The 17,591-nt window shown below is 36.5% G+C and overlaps 1 protein-coding gene across 6 annotated transcripts in view; it reads left to right on the top strand.

The window, feature by feature from the left end:
- PLS1 (plastin 1) overlaps nt 1-17,591 on the top strand; it is a 146,189-nt gene that overhangs the window by 44,984 nt on the left and 83,614 nt on the right. For 2 of the 6 annotated variants that reach the window (XM_074191155.1, XM_074191154.1), the window contains exon 1: nt 11,955-12,141. The exons of 3 other annotated variants lie outside the window; for them this stretch is intronic. The gene's annotated coding sequence lies outside the window, so the exon portion shown is untranslated. Of the gene's footprint in view, nt 1-11,954; nt 12,142-17,591 lie in introns of those variants that run through there. One more of the 6 variants, XM_074191152.1, reaches the window with a different exon arrangement.

The following is a 17,591-nucleotide window of genomic DNA, read 5'->3' as shown; positions in this document are numbered from 1 at the left end:
AGGTGGGAGATTCATGAGCCAAAAAGACGATAACAAGCTAGAATGATGGATTGTTTCTAATAAGGTTAAACTTAATGTCACCTGTGAATTCTCAGGTTCCCAGAAATTAGCTTCAGAAGTATGGGCTGAGTGACGTCTAGACGGTTAACAGTTCGGCTGTGATCTATCTTGTGTTTGGAAAAAAAGACTGGGCAGTTTTAGTAGACAATAGTGTTACATAGTAGTCTCCAATTTAATGTTAACCTAAGGTTTTTTTTTTAAAAAGAGTCACTGTAATTTGACAAAAAAGGAAAATAGTGGATGTTGGAAATGATATAGGAAACCTGGGACTCTAATGCACTAATTTTGGTAGAGTTGGGAACTGGTCCAATCATTCTGGAGAGCAATTTGAAACTATGCCCAAAAGGCTATAAAACTGCAAACCCTTTGATCTAGCATGCCACTGCTAGGTCTGTATCCTAAAGATATCAAGAAAAAGGGAAAACCTACATGCGCAAAAGATATTTTGTGTTGGCTAAGAACTGGAAATTGAAGTGATGTCCATCAATTGGGAAAAATCTAAACAAGCTATGCATATGCATGTAATGGAATATTATTGTGCTATCAAAAATGATAAGCAGAATGATATTAGAAAACTTGACTTACATGAACTGTTGCCTTTGGAAGTGAATAGAACCAGGAGAACATCGTACATGGTAATAGCAATTTTGTTCAATGAAGATCTGTGAATGACTTAGCTATTCTTAGCAAGATAATGATCCAAAGCAATCCCAAAGGATTAATGATAAAGCACACTCTCTGCTTCCAAAGAAAGACCTAATGTTGTTTGAATACAAACTGAAGCAGGTTATTTTTCCACTTTCTTATTTCAATATTTTTTTCTTTTATTTGAATCTTCTTGTATAAAGATGAATATGGAAACATTTTTACATAATTGCACATAAATAACCTATATCTGATAGTTTACAATCTCAGGGAGGGAGGGATAGAATTTGGAACTCAAAACTTTAAACAAAAATGTTAAAAATTGGGGGGAAAAAGAAAGCACCACTGTGTCTAGAATGAGGGAAGTAATAATTGAGATGTATTTTTTCCTTGTTAGACTGCTTTGGGAGAGCTGTGCCCATTTCTGTGCCCATTTTCAGAAGGACATAGGAAAGGCAGAAGATGACTGGCTGGGGAAGAGACTAGGCAACATGCCACAGGAGGATGCTTAGCCTGGAGAAGAGAGAAAATTCAAGGAAGATAGAATAATTGTCTTCTATTACTTGGAAGTCTTTGATAGACAAGAGCTTTAGATCAATTCTACTCTACCTGAAGGATAGATAGAACTAGGGACAATGTGTGGAAATTATGAATCAGGTTTCAGCTGGATACAAAGAAAAATGAGCCAACAGAGCTTTGTAAAAAGTAGAAAGGGTCAATTTAGGAGGTGGGGGGGATCCCACTCACCCTACATACTCATTCTGTTGGTTTTCAGGTAGAGGTGTGATGATATCTTTCTGTGACATTGTAAAAGAAAGTGGTTTTAGATGTAACTTGTATTCAATGGCCTTGGTGGTGCCTTCCAATTCATGGGATCTGTGAGGGTTAGGGGGAGACTGAAGGATGATTTAAGTAAAGTAGTTGTGGGCAGAGGGTAAATAGGATGTTTGGATTATTTCTGAAATTTCTAGAGAAACTGTGATGGATGCCTTTTTTTGTTTTTGTTTTAAAAATATTTAATTTATTTTGTTTTTCCAACTATATTCAATGGTAGTTTTTCCCTAATCTTGTTTTTTGCAAGGTTTTGAATTTTACGTTTTTCGCCCTCTCTTCCTTCCCTTTCCCCTGACAGAAAGTAATCTGATATAGACTCTTCATTTATAACCATGCTGAACCTGGATCCATATGGATCATGTTGTGAGATGGACGCCTTTTTGTATCAGAAGAAAACATCATCATTAATTAGCCTTAAGTAGGCTTTAGAGAGATTTACAAAGATGAAAAGAATGCATTACTTATTCTCAAGATGCATGCCATCCCACTACAATATGACTCTCTCTCTAAATATGCTCTAGTGTGACTTGAAGCATGCTTATCATCTAGGTTTAAGTTTAGGGATGCTTGGGGATACATAACCTCAGGTCAGGTTATTCTGTTAAAATATTTCTTGTATGCATACGATGTCCTAAACCCTTCTGAGCAAACAGTACTCCTTACTGGTTTTCTTATAAGCAATGGCAGTTCAATGACAGACTCTAATGCATTATTATTGATAATAGATTTTTATGAAGATTTCTAATGATCAAATTAGTCAAGTAGTTAGTTGTGGCACTTTCTAAATGTAATGTCTTTGACTTGGGATTAATTGTGCTGCATCCTACATTAAATAGTAATATCTTCATCTAGAAAGATAATTAAGGAAGGCCTCATCTTTTTTCCATGGGTCCACAGTATATTTAATCGAATTTTAAAAAATTTCAGTATTTTATTGATGCTTTTTTCTTTAGGTTTTTTTTTTTTTGCAAGGCAAATGGGGTTAAGTGGCTTGCCCAAGGCCACACAAGCTAGGTAATTAAGTGTCTGAGACCGGATTTGAACCCAGGTACTCCTGACTCCAAGGCCAGTGCTTTATCCACTGCACCACCTAGCCGCCCCTGATGCTTTTTTCTTTTAAAAAATTGCTATTATTGACAAATGATTCCTTTGTTTCCTTTTTCTTCTTTCTTCTCTTCCTTCTTGTGTAACAAAACAAGTCATCCCACAGGATCTGTCATATAACATATGTATTTCTCCCACCTACATTTCACCATCTTACTGGTATTTCATCATTACCCAATAGAAGTTATCAAAAATAACTATATTTTAAAAAATAGGATCATTGATCTGGAACTGGAAGAGACCTCAGAAATCATCTAGTCTAACCACATTGTTATGGATGAGGAAACTGAAGCCTAGGGAAGTTAAGTGACTTACCCAAAGTCATTCAGGCACTAAGTATACATGATAGAGGTAAGATTTGAACCCATGCCTCAGACTGTTGAGTCAGTGTTCTTCTTTTCTTGGCATCTAGTCATCAACTTCTGATGTCTTTCTGTATTTTCTTTTTGTGGGTATTTATTTTTTAAAAAATTTTCCCACTTATTAGCATTTTACTTTTTATAATTACATATAAAACAGTTTTCAGCATTTACTTTTATAAGGTTTTGAATTCCAAATTTTTTCCCTCCCTCCCCTATCCCCTCTCCAAGACAGCAAGCATTCTGATAAAGGATATTATACATATACAATCATATTAGTCATATTCCCACATTAGTCATGTTGTAAAAGAAGAATCACAACAAAAAGGCAATACCACAAGAAAGAAGAAACATAAAAACACCAACAAAATAGTGAAAATAGTATTCTGCAATCTGCTTCAGACTCCATAGTTCCTTCTTTGGATGTGGAGAGTATTTTCCATCATGAATCTTTTGGAATTGTTTTGGATCATTGTATTGTTAAGAAGAACTAAGTCTATCATAGCTGATCATCACACAGTGTTGCGGTTACTGGTTCTACTCTCTTCACTCAGCATCAGTTCATATAGGTCTTTCTAGGTTTTTCTGAAATCTACCTGCTGATCATTTATTATGCCACAATAGTATTTCATTATATTCCTATACCATAACTTGTAGAGCCATTCCCCGATTGATGAACATCCCCTCAATTTCCAATTCTTTGCTTCCATAAAAAAGAGCTGCTATAAATATTTTTGTACATGTGAGTTTTTTCCCTTTTATGATCTCTTTGGGATATAGATCTAATAGTAGAATTGCTGGATCAAAGGGTATACAGTTTTATAGCCCTTTAGGCACAATTCCAAATTGCTCTCCAGAACTGTTGGCTTAGTTTATAACTCCAGTAACAATGTTCCAATTTTCCTACATCTTCAACATTTACCATTTTCCTTTTCTGACATTTTGCCCAATTTGATAGGTATGAGCTGGTGCCTCAGGGTTATTTTATTTTTTTTAGGTTTTTTTTTTATTTTTTTGCAAGGCAAATGGGGTTAGTGGCTTGCCCAAGCCACACAGCTAGGTAATTATTAAGTGTCTGAGGCCAGATTTGAACTCAGGTATTCCTGACTCCAGGGCTGGTGCTTTATCCACTGCGCCACCTAGCCACCCCTCAGAGTTATTTTAATTTGCATTTTTCTAATTAATAGAGCATTTTTCCATATGACTGTAGAAAGCTTTAATTTTTTTCATCTGAGAACTGCCTGCTCATATCCTTTGACCATTTCTGATGCCTTTCAATTTTACTTTCCTTCAAATTATTGCAGCCATTTTATGTACATTACCTTCCTAGTTTCACTTAACTAAACATCAATTCATATAAGTCTTTCCAAGTTGGTTTTAATTTTTATATTTATTCTTTCTTCTGACACAATATTATTCTAATATTTTCATATAGAGTTTTGTTTAGCTCTTCCCTAGTCAGTAAATCCCTATATTCCTCTTAGTTCTTTGCTTCTACAAAAAGTACTACTATAATTTTTTAATATAGGAGAGCTTTAAATATATATGTATATAGACATATATATATATCTGACTTTAACACTGGATTTATCCCAAAGTTTCAGTTTCACTGAGTCAAAGATTATGGACAGTTTAATGACTTTAGTATAATTGCAAATTTTCTAAAAGGACTTTTGAACTAAATGACAACTTTACTTTGAGTGTCATAGGGTCTGTTCCTTTCCGTAGCCCTTCCTGGATTTCCCATTTTCCTCTTTGGTCATCTTTGTCAATTTGATAAATGTTGCATTTGGATTTTCAGATGGTGATTGATTTTTGTCTTGAAATTGGAAAATGCAGCTAACTGATATTTCTGTTGCTACAAAGACCTATCTTTTCAAGAAAATTTATCTAAACAATTTTCCTAAATAATAACTTACTGTGGACATCCAGCATTGATATCAGAGATTCACAGATGCTCAGAGTGAGAAAGGATGACAGAGACATTTTAGTTCAAATCATACCTGAGCAAAAATATTCTTCATAGTAGCATCCTTAAATGATTATTGGTTTTGCTTAACATTCTCAGGTCAACCAGTCTTCATGTAGTTTGGTCTTGAGAGACCCCTTTTTATCCTTATCAAAATCCTCTTGACATTCTTTTTTTTTTTTTTTGCAAGGCAAATGGGGTTAAGTGGCTTGCCCAAGGCCACACAGCTAGGTAATTATTAAGTGTCTGAGGCCGGATTTGAACTCAGGGACTCCTGACTCCAGGGCTGGTGCTCTATCCACTGTGCCACCTAGCCATCCCTTCTTTAACAAATCCTTATCTTTCTTAAAACATGGCACCCAAAACCGAACATAATATTCCAGTTGAGACCTTACCAGAGCAGAGTAAGACATCACAGGACTATTCTTAGCTCTAGATTTGGACACTATGTTTTCCTTAATGTAGTTAATGCATTCACTTTTTTTGATGACCAGATCTTACTACCAGTAATTATTTTGTTGGTAGCTACCTGAGGTCTTTTTCACATGGTGTCTTTTCCAGTCCCACATACCCATCTTTTGCTTTTATCATTGATTTTTAAAACTCCAATTCATTTTTCCTTAATAAATATTGTCTAATTAGATTTGCCCGATGCAAAGGTATTTTTGTATTTGTCATTCGGCAAAACATGGTGTCATCTCTGTGTTTGGTAAATATGTCATTGTTCAAGTTATTGATGAAAATATTAAACAGTACAGAGTCAAAATCAGTTACCTGGGTTGCTCTGGAAGATATCAAATCAAGATGGCATTCATTGGAGTAATGTCCATTGGTAAGACATCTGGCATAGTGCCTGATTCTCTCTAGGCTATAGAAATTCAGGTCCAGGCATTCTACCAGTTCTAAAGAATATCTAAATGTACTTTTATCTAAATCCCATCTCTCCATCTTGTATAGAAAGAATAGCAAGAGACATTGCTCAAATGTGGATAAACTATATCCACAGCTTTCCAAGGAAATGAAATTAATATGGTATAAACTTTATATGGTTATAAAACCATACCAGCTCTTTGTGATAAGCATACTTTCTAAATATTTTTATTTAAGGCAATAGGGTTAAGTGGCTTGCCCAAGGTCACACAGCTGGGCAATTTAAGTGTTTGAGCCGAACTTGAACTCAGGTTCTCCTGACTCCAGGGCTGGTACTCTATCCACTGTGCCCCCTAGTGGCCCTGAAAAGCATGTTTTTTATGGCTTCATCCATGTAAGAATATTAAGCACTCTTGAATTCTGTGAAAATTTTCACTAGCCATTCCTTTGATCTTTCCCCCTCCCATCTAGTCAAGCTCTCTCTCCTGTAGTTAGTTGGTTCCATTCCAGTAAAAAAAGAAAAAAAAAGGAAACAGTGGAGTATTTGTCCTCCAATCTGGGGTACTTTTCCATTCTTTATGGACTTTCAAAGATCACTAACCATGGCTCAGCAATCATATTGTTCAGTTCTTTCAGTACCTTGGATATAGTCGACTCAAAAGACAGCAAGGTGCTTTCTTACTACCTTCCTACTTATCTTCTATTTCAACTCCTTATTAATCATTTTTCTTTGGTGCTAAGTAGAAAGATCATCCTTTTTGATAGAGACTATAATTTAATCTACATAAATATTATATGTAATGTTATGTACTTTTATTCAATTCTGTTTTTATGACTAACAGCTCTGTTCTTAAATAGGAATGGAAGATGTTGGAGATATAATAAGGCAAAATCATTAAAAGTCAGATCCTAAGTACTCAACTGTCAAAATTTTCCTTATTAAAACTATCCATTCAGTAGATTATTTTATTCCTGGTGGTCTAGTATATTTCTATGGAGATGTGGGCTCATTTTCCCCAAAAGTAGAGTTTATTGGGTTATCCTAAAACATTTCACAGGATATTGAATGTCCATAAAAGATTTACTTAGTTTTGTTTTCTCAAATAGATCTAACTGCCCTTGAGCCACTCCATTCCCTCCCCCCTCCACTTCTACCTTGACTTACCTTGACCAGAAGTCAAGAAGTAGGGAAGGCAACATGAACACTGGCCTTAGAAATCAGAGGACTTGAGTTCAAGTCTTTCCTGTCAATTAAATGATTTTTGAGTTAAATTAAATTTGTGAGACTTAGTTTTCTTATCTGTAAAATGAGAAAGTTGAAACTAGAGACCTCAAAGTGTTATGTCCAGAATCTTTGATATGTATCAAGGACTATAATTTTATTATCTGGAGCTTTCTGGGAATTGCATGTGAAATTTGCTGCCTTGGATTTCAGTATCCTCTTACCCTTACTTTCTATAGGGCAAAGAGACTTTCTTCTGTTTTTTAAAATGTAAATACTTAACAGATAAAGGAGCCCATTAGCGTGAATACTTTTACAAAGAAGTCAAGAGAACAAAGCTTTATGCCTTATAACTGGCCCCTAACAGTAATGTTTTGTTGAGCTAAGTGAATAATTTCCTTCTGACTATAATGTGCTCTCTGATCACTGATCCCATAATAGACTTTCTCTGTGGAGAAAATGCAAGTTGTTTGAACACCCACAGGAGAGGAGGGGGAGGAAAATATAATTGACCTCTAGTCATAAAGGAGCAATTACCTGTAATGTCAAAGAGGTCAGTTATACCACCCCTGAAAAAAATGAACTTGCCTCAATTACAAATCACTCACTGTGTCAGCCTAATCATGGGAAAAGATGTGAGAATTTGGAGCAAGAAAAGGGAGAGATGTATGTGTGTATAATCTTTTCCACTTTCCCCTAATGGGTTTATAACATTTCTTTCCACTTTCTAATTCGTTCCAAAGTCTGAACATCATTACCTCTTTCAACTCCAATTCTTGCATTTTGGGAACAGGATTTCAAAAAGTGGTGACAGAGTTTATGACAACCAAAAAGAAAAAAAAACCCAACACCAAACCACCTATTCCAAAAGCATTTATTGTGTAACAAGGCCCTAGAGATAATGAAAAAGAAGACATAGTTCTTATCCTGGGGAATTAAAAGTCTAGTTAAAAAGACAAAAATCTAATGTAGAAGAACTAGGGATATTATATGCAGAGAGAGATTCATTTTTTTTTTTGCTTAAGAACACTATTAAAAACCCAACATCCTTTCCCTAGGGTAACATTAGACCTTAAATAATCATAGAATTCTTTCCTGAGTGGAGATGGGGTAGGAAGGGAAGAGATTCTAAAGATACTGTAACCCTGATGTGCCAATGAAATGGGAAAAGCAGTACTGGTTTAATAATTTGGGAAAGATCAGCCCCTGTATAATAAATAAACATTCAAGTGTTTTTATTGTACATGTGTAACCTATATCAGACTATTCACTGCCATGAGGAGGGGCAAGAGAAGGAAGGGAGGTAGTAAGTGTGAAACTCAAAAGTTTACAAAAAGATGAATGTTGAAAACCATCTGCATGTAAGTGAAAATATAAAATAACATTAAGAAGATATCTAGGGGGAGCTAGGTGGTATAGTGGATAAAGCACTGGCCTTGGAGTCAGGAGTACCTGGGTTCAAATCCAGTCTCAGACACTTAATAATTACCTAGCTGTGTGGCCTTGGGCAAGCCACTTAACCCCGTTTGCCTTGCAAAAACCTTAAAAAAAAAGATGATATCTAAGTGTTTGGGAAGTTGGAGGAATGAGTGATTGCAATGATGAGGGGTTGACATCATGGAAAACTTAAGGGGAATAGACATAAAGTAATGGAAAGAAAGGAGGCAGTGATTCTAAGGTGGGCAAAAGCTATAGAGGGATCAGTGGGAGATGAGTTTAGAAAGATCCAGGGAGTCTATGGGTAGAGAACTTTGAATTCATAGTGGAGGAAACTATTTTTAGCCACTATAGGTGTTTGAGCAATGATATGTGGTGAAAATGATGTCAGAGGTAGACTGGAATTTGTATAAGATGGATTTCTGCCAAAAGAGACTGGAGGCAATAAGAATAAGAGGCCATTAATTTGGTCTTTAAATATCTGTAATTCTAAATTATATGTTGTTTACTAGCAGTCTGCATTGTACCTGTCAGTAGTTATTTCTTAGCTCTTACTTGTTTGAGGCTTTTTTATTGGCTAAGATTCAAATGCATTACCCTTTGTTCCCTTTCCTTTCCTCCCTGCCCATGGGGTGGCTTAGAGCAACCTATATTTTACAGCCTAAATACCTAACCAAATTCATTTTCTATGGTCTCCCAACCATATAGAGGCAGTAAATTCAACAGCAAAAACACTGAATTATGACATAAGGAAAGGAAAGGGATTTGAATAAAAGCATTCTCTGCACCCATACACAAATGGGAACAATCTCCTGTATCTATAAAAAAAATTATAATGTAATTACCCTTTAATTTCTCTAATTTCCTTCAGTAGTGGGAGGACAGATACAGTTGTGACCTCTTGGAGATTCATGACTCCAGTTTTATTGTTAATCCTCCAGTTTCAAAGAGGATCAATGACAATTCAACTAATGAGTGCTTAGTATCTGCTGCCTTTTGGAATTTCTTCTTAGTTAAGCACCTCTTAGTGCAGGCTCAAAATTGACTTTGGGAACAATCTCTCACCTTGACTTTGGGAACAGTCATGGTCACCTTGCCTCCATGTGCTCCTTTTCACTCTCCCTTTCTAGCTTGCCATTTGCACCACCGTGTAGCCATCTTTAACCATCCAGCTACTTATATCTCTCTCCTTGTCCAGAAATCCCCACCAATCAATCTTTATCTAATTATGTCATCAGCTTCAGCCAACCTAAGAATTGTGGAAGATGCAGTTCAGCAAATTTCTCCCCATTAGAATATTCTTTTGGCCTAAAGTCTTTTGAGAATGAATTCTTAAGATCATGCCCACTATACAAATATATTGCTCTAAATAACAACAAATACTTATTCAGTAATTGCTACATGAAAGTCACTATAAGATGTTGATGGATATATAAAGATAAATAATATGGGGTCTCTGACCTAGTAGAATTTCCAAATTAAGTTTCTTGTTGAGACTTGAGACATTTATCATTAATTAAAGGAGAAAATAAAATACTATGTAATGTTAAAGGAGAATTCAAATTCTAATCCTCATGCTATCTTAACCTTTGTCATATTCTTATACTGACTTTGGCATGTGCTATTTTTTTATTATCTGCAAATCTCATTTTATGAGTTGCTTTGCTGTTCTGGGTTTGTAATTAGATTAGTATTATTATCTGGGGTTATGTGTATGTGTGTGTGTGTTATTTATCTGTATGTTTGAGGACTGTAACTGAAGTCACTGAAAAGGTGACTGGTGTTTTTCTACCTTGTCCTTTCCTTCCTAAGTGACAGATCTCAAAAAAATGTTCAGACTCCTCTTGATTTCCTTTCATTCTCCTTTTTTTAGTGTTGAAATTCCAAATTGCTCACTTATATGAAAGCAGAGGTAGAGGCAGGAAATAGTGATTCTTAAATACAAGGAGTCAACAGGGTTCAGCTGATGATTGGTCATTATTCAAATGAGAATCTGGAGGCACTGGAGAGTCATTTGGGGAGGAGAAAATTTTACTTTTTTAAATCAGTCATGGAATCTTTAATAAACCAGGAAGATAAATATGACATTGTAATAGCTCATTCATATAACTAATAGTCTAAATAATGAGTGTCATGAGAAATAATGTCACTTTCTGCTATTTATTTACTATTTATTCTTTTGATAATATGTATGATATATGATAAAATATAGTATCATATATTTCATATATATATTTTAAACAGGTAAGGCAATTTTATTAGTATTCATGCTCTACTTTTTAATAGCATTAGAAAGCACTTGCAAATTTATTTCATCCCCAGAGAATTATTTGTAAGATGAAAACAGTTTCATCTATGTTAAATGGACCTCTTTATATCTCAGTTTCCCATCCTGTAAAAGGAAGAACTGAACTAGATGATTTCTGAGGTCCTTTTAGGTTCTGACATTCTATGACTCTATACGTTTTCAGTAGGCATTCAAAACTTCTTCTTTCATTATAAAAAAAATTAGAAAATCTCAGAGTTGGAAGAGACTTCAGAGGCAGACCTGAAGAATTCCTTCTACTGGGGCAGCTAAGTGCCGCAATGGATAGAGCACTAGCCCTGGGGTCAGGAGGACTTGAGTTCAAAATCTGCTCTTAGTACTAATTAATGGTATGACTCTGGGCAACTCATTTAACCCAGATGGCTTTAAAACCCCCCCAATAATTCCTTCTATAATAGATGACAAGAGACCAGCTGACAATTTTTTGAAGCCTCTCCTTGGCCTATTTCACTTCTGAATAGATTGTATCAATGGGAAATCTTATTTTACATCATACTCAAATTTACCCTTTTGCCACCTCCTCCCTGTTGACTCTAAGTAAAAATAATTCTAATTTTTCTGAGAGCCATTCAGCCAAAGCATCACCCTCCTAAATCGAGTTTGTCTTGTTAGGACAAACATCCCTAGTTTGTCCTGTTAGGAGCAAACTGGAAGGAAACTCAAAGAGTCTAATAGCCCTTCCCTGTCTGGTAATTCTGGGGTCCTGAAAGTCTCAGTGGTTTAGAATTGAGCCCCTTTCCTGGTAGGGAGGACTGGCCATCCCTTGAGAAAATCCATCAAGTCTGAACTGTCTGCTCAGCTCAATATATACAGTCCTGTGTGTTCTTATTTACTTTCACTTTTGTCCCTCTCTTATTCCTTCTAGAAGCTCAGTCTGTGCTTTAACTGGGTGAAGACAGCTTGTGCTTTTTTGAAAATTAAACTAAGAGATTGCAGCACACACAATATGAATATAAAGAGAAGCTTTAATGTTATGGTGCATGCATGACTGTGATGTCTTCCTCAAATGACATTCCTGGGGCAAAAAGTCCATGGCACCCTGAGATTCTGCCACCTATGCCTGTGTGTCATTTACATTTTAGACTCTTGAATGTTTTTATAGTTCCGAAACCACACCCATCCTGAAGCTTGGCCTTTCTACTGAGACCAAGTTCTTCTGTGATAAAATCTACAGTAGTAGGCAGAATACTGCTCAGTGTGGACTTGCCGCTTTCCTAGTCCAGACTTTGGCATAGGATTATTGAGAAGTTTGGTCAGACTGAATTTGAAATCTCCTGGAGAGATTACTCTCAGGTAACCGGACCAGCATAACCAGGTATGCAGACTTTACTTTTATTTTGAGCAACAAAAGTAACCTTGGTCACTGTGGCTGGTACTGCTCATTTGTTCCATTCAGGACATATTTGCTTTACAAGGTGCTCAAGGGTGTGTTTCCAGAATGATCCGCAGAATTAAGTGGCGGTTTGGTTGGGTGGAGGCACAGAATTCACTAATCTCTTTCCATTTTCCTATCCGTAAATGTCTTTTCACCTTTCTCTTCATTTAAAAGCAATTACGATGAGAGAAGGCTTTGTTTGGACTTATTCAGCCACAAGTGTTCATGGCTGGGTTTCAACTTTTTCCTCTCTGAAATCATATTGATAGGAAGCTGTAAAAGCGATGGATAGAATATGCTTTTTCTACCAACCACTGGTGCTTGATGTTTTCTTTCGGGGGGGGGGGGGGGGAGAAGCAGTTAATTCACATTCAAGATTTTGCCTTGACTGGTTGAGTCTCTCTGATACAGGGGGTTTGGGGTAGGGGATGGGGTGGGGCACCAAATGGTCCTGTGGTTTAAAAGCATAGGAGCTGATTGCAGATATAGTGGAGATCAGAGTGAGGATAGCATATAACCATGGCACAGCATCCTCAGAAGGGGGTCACACTCAGTGTACCATTTATCCTTTCTGATTACCTTTGCCACTCTAACCTTTCTGCAATCTAAAAATGAATTAGAACAGAGGTAGTTATCTTTCTGCTCTGAAAGTTTTAAAACTCCCTATCACCGGTAAATTTCGGAAATGGCAGAGAGCCCTTTCCAAGATGAATTTCCTGTAAAGTACCTTCTTTTGGGGCATCATATTTGCTGGTTGATTATTACCTTGCATAGTTCTCAGAGGAGCCAGATTAATTCCAATGCTTTTCAAACTAAAACTAAAAATGGGCAGTTTGCTCTGCATGTAAGACTGAGAAGCTCTTGAATGATGCATGTTAAGGAAACTTTGATACCGATACCTGCGATGAATTTGCAGGGCTCTTACTGCCAAAGTACAAAAACTGACTTGAGTCCTCTTAAAGCAGAGGTAACTTCGAAAAAGTTAAATATATCTCCTTTTTTTTGCAGCAACATCCGTAAGTCTGTAATCCGTAAACTTTGAGAACTGTCCAACTGCTTGTGTATGAGTTATATTGTTTTTAATATGTCAGAGAAATGAGAATCATTCTGTGAGTGAACCTGAGCTTAAGTGAAAGCGCAATTCCGAACTAATTACCTCTGAACCAGGAATGCCAAGAAAAAAAAACTCTTGCAGAATTTAAATACACACATACACACACACACACAAAGACACACACATTTATACACACGCAATTCACTGCAGCTTTTTTAAAAAACAGAATCTCCTTTCTCGGATTCGACTTTTAGTACATGAGCTCCATTCCTTTCAGCCAAGTGCTCAATTGTATTCTTTGAGAGGAGGGGGATAACGTTCCTTTATGTTCCCCAGTTTAGATCAGCTTACTACCCAAAGCATGATATTTGATTACCCTTATTAAGTTACTTTGTGTAGCTACAAATGTTACTAATGGCCAGAGAGAGTTATGGAGCCTTTAAAAAAAAATCCACTTCCACTCTGACCTCCAGTCAACTAACCCAGAAGGACCACCGGGTAATTTAAGATGGCAGAAAATGAAACTGTCTCCTGAAGGACACAATTCACAAAGACTCCAAAGCAGCTCTCACCTTCATACCTGACCACCTGTTTATTCTTCTAAGTGTACTTTAGGGCGATGATGTTAATCTCCCAAACCCTATATGGTGATGGAAGGACCTGGTTAACATAGAAATGCCTTTTCCCTATGGAGTCTAGCACTGTGGGTCACTTTGGGCATCTTTTGACCCTTTGGCAGAAGGTTAAGGCTTGTGGTCCTTAATTTGTTTCTAGGTTAGGAAAAGGGAATTTTCAGTTTTCTTTCTCTGCTCGTCCCTGCCCCTACTGCCCCATTCCCAGTTTTTAACCTACAGAAAATCAAACCATCAGAAATGCATTGAGTTGAATCTATTTGTGTGGTATTAGAATTTCCCCCCCCCCTTCTAACCAGTGGAAAAAGTTGGCAAATGTAGACTTTTCTTTCCACGGCACCCAGTAGACAAATGGTTGTATTCTGTGGGAATAATTACACTATTTTTTCCTTTGGAATATTAAATCTTCCATTTCTCCTTTACCTGCTCTCCTTGACAGGTGAATAACTGGTTTGTTTCTGTTCCCACAGAGGAGAATATTGTTTCCTTAGGCAATCACTCTATTTGGGAACTATGGGCTAGAAAGAGAAAGGCACTGACCTGGATCAAATGAGATAAATTTGTAAAATGCTTAATATGGTTCCTGGCACATAGTAGTATGTGTGATATAAACTTATTCCCCCTCCCTTTTTTCCCCTCCATAAAACTGAGATCAGAATCCCTAGTTTTGAATCCAAATGTTGATTACGACCTTTGTAACCTAGAGAAAAGTCACTTCTTTCTCATTCTAAGTTTCCTTGCCTATATAATGAGGAAATTGGATTTGATCATCAATACAGTCCTTTCACCTTTCAACTCTAAAGACTATGAAATGCTTGTTAAGAAATTGAACTTTAAATGTGACCAAACCCCTGAATTTGCTGTTAGAGAAGCTGTGTTCAAGTCCCAGGCTCTGCTGATTACTCTTCTGTGATCTTGGGGAAGACCCTTATCCTCAGTGGATCTCAGTTTCCTTATCTGTTAAGTGAAAGGATTCATTTAGAAGGCTTCTAACCTTTCCAGCTAGTCCTGTAGTCCTAGATATTATGACATAAGTTGCACTGTATGGCTACACATAAAAAAAATAGAAAATCAGAGATTTCTTTTTAAAATTTATTTAAGGCAATGGGGTTAAGTGACTTGCCCAAGGTCACATAGCTAGGTAATTAGTAAGTGTCTGAGGCTGGATTTGAATTCAGGTCCTCTTGACTCTGGGGCTGGTGCACTATCCACTGCACCACCTAGCTGCCCCAAGAATCAGAGATTTTTTTTTAAATGTGAAGTTTTTTTTCCTATCAGTCATATCTTCTTTAGTACCTTTCTTTGTCTCTTACATTTTGATTAAAGCTACCAGCTAATTCAATCAATTCAGATTCTTAAAAGTTCAAGTCCATTAAGTAGTGGGATAGATAAAAAGAAGCAAGTCATGGGCTTATGGTTTTTATATCAGGAAGGAATCTCAGTGATCCAACTCCCTCATTTGACAAATGAGTTGACAGAAGGTGGTGAAGTGAGCTGCCCAAATTTACATAAGTGGAAAAAAATACAATTGGGCTTTGGTATACCAGTTTTTTTTTAGTTTTTTGCAAGGCAAACAGGGTTAAGTGGCTTGCCCAAGGCCACACAGCAAGGTAATTATTAAGTGTCTGAGACCAGATTTGAACCCAGGTACTTCTGACTCCAGGGCCGGTGCTTTATCCACCTAGCCGCCCCTGGTATACCAGTAAGAGGAGGAAATTCTAAACTCAAAGAGGTTTCAAATTTTTTTTAAACTAGATTTAACTGTAGGATGGGTAAATCTTCCTGACACTGAGGCCAACTCTCCAGTAAGCCACATTGCTCCCTACTCCATCTGAGATTTAAATATGGGTTCTGATCTATTTGTTCTTTTATTGTTGTTTAGTCACATCCAATCCTTCATGATCTCATTTGGGTTGTTTTTTTTTTTTTTGCAAGGATACTGAAAGTGGTTTGATTTCCTTCTTCAGCTCATTTTAAAGATGAGGAAATTGAGGCAAGCAGTGTTAAATGACTTGCCTAGGGCCCCACAGCTACTAAGTATGGAAGGCTGAATTTGAATTCAAGTCTTCCTGACTCTGCTCCACACTTTATCTGCTCTTCTACTTAGTTCTTCTTTTTTGTTCTTAGCTAACCTCATCTAGGGGATCCCTAGAAAGTAGTAATAGCAGTTTTGCACTTCCCAGGTGACTTCTTAGGGAAGCTAGTGTCTGGGAACTTGAAGACATCAAAGCAAGAATAAAACTACTCTTTACTTTCTTGAAAGGCTTCCAAAGATGGTAGAGGGTAAATGCTTGGCCAATATGAATAGTGATTACAAATAGAATCCTATAACAGTTGATGCTTATGGGAATTCCCAGACTACCTTTCTTCTCCTCCCCCAAACAGTATCTTTTTGATCAAGGATTTTATTTTAGCCTCAGATCTTTTATGTATATTTATAGCTAGGGTGTTTCTGTTGGGAGTCTTGCTGGACAAGATGTCTGGTCTCAGAAGACACAACTAGCAGCAGTGGGTGGAAGTTACAAAGGAGCAGATTTAGGCTTGATGTGAGGAAAAGCCTCCTAATAATTAAGAATTAGACACCAAGGTAACAGGTTCCCTCAGGAGTAGTAGAAATCTATTGCATCCTGAAGCATCCATTTCATTTCAGGATAACTTCAGTGTACAGATCATATTATAAAGAAAATTCTTGTTCAGGTAGGGGTTGCAGTAAATGACCCCTGAGGTCCTTTCTAGTCCTGAGATCTTGAGATTCCAGGACAGAACCAAGTATAGCTAAACTCTTTTGTCTTTCTATTATGACAATGAGTTGTTCACTTTCCCTCTAGGTGGTGTGATTTTGCATAGACAATAAAAGAGGATAATATGGTGGAAATAGTGGCTTTGGAGTCAGAGGTTATGGGGTCACATACCTCAAAAGTTGAGTTGGGACAAGAAGATATATAAGGTTTCTTCTATCTCAAAAAGTCTATAATTATATGATATTTGAATAACATAGTTAGGTCAACCCCATCATGTTATAGTTGAGGCTCAAAAATAATCTAAGTGACTTGCCCAAGGTCACACAAGTAGTATAGAATCTGTGTTAATGATTTGTGTTGTGACACTAAAAACCTTTTCATATATATATATATATATATACATATATATATATGTATATATATATATATAACTGCATACATATATATAACTGCAGTTTTCATTGAAATTTGAAATGTTACATCAGCAGTTTGATTTAGTATTCTTGAAATGACTATACCATAACTCAATAGAGCATAATTATTCATATTTTATTTCAGCCTACATTAATGGCATCAGTTTTTGAATTTGCATGCTTTTTAAAAAATGTGGTATCAGAATATATAAAGTTGTACAATTATAGAAGAATGTTAGTGATGGAGGAGATCAAGATGTGGTCACTGACCTTAACTCCCTCATTTCATTAGCTGAGTAGACAGAAGTCATAATATACAGAAACTTGCCCAAATGAACTGGTATCTAGTGGCTAAGCCAAATAGTGGGAATGATTTTTTTTAAAAAAAGGAACCTAACCAAAAGATTGAATGTGAATGAATGCCTTCTCTTTCAAAGTTGTACTCTAGGGATGTTATACACTCAGTGTTGCTGACATTTCTTAAAACATTTTTGGAACTTTTCTTTGGGGGGATATATTGTAGAAGAAATCTGCATTTTGGAATTGACTC

The sequence above is a fragment of the Macrotis lagotis genome, chromosome 6 (genome assembly GCF_037893015.1).
Source record: "Macrotis lagotis isolate mMagLag1 chromosome 6, bilby.v1.9.chrom.fasta, whole genome shotgun sequence".
Classification (NCBI taxonomy): domain Eukaryota; kingdom Metazoa; phylum Chordata; class Mammalia; order Peramelemorphia; family Peramelidae; genus Macrotis; species Macrotis lagotis.
The sequence above is the reverse complement of the archived record's forward strand: the minus strand, read 5'-3'. Positions and strand labels throughout refer to the sequence as shown.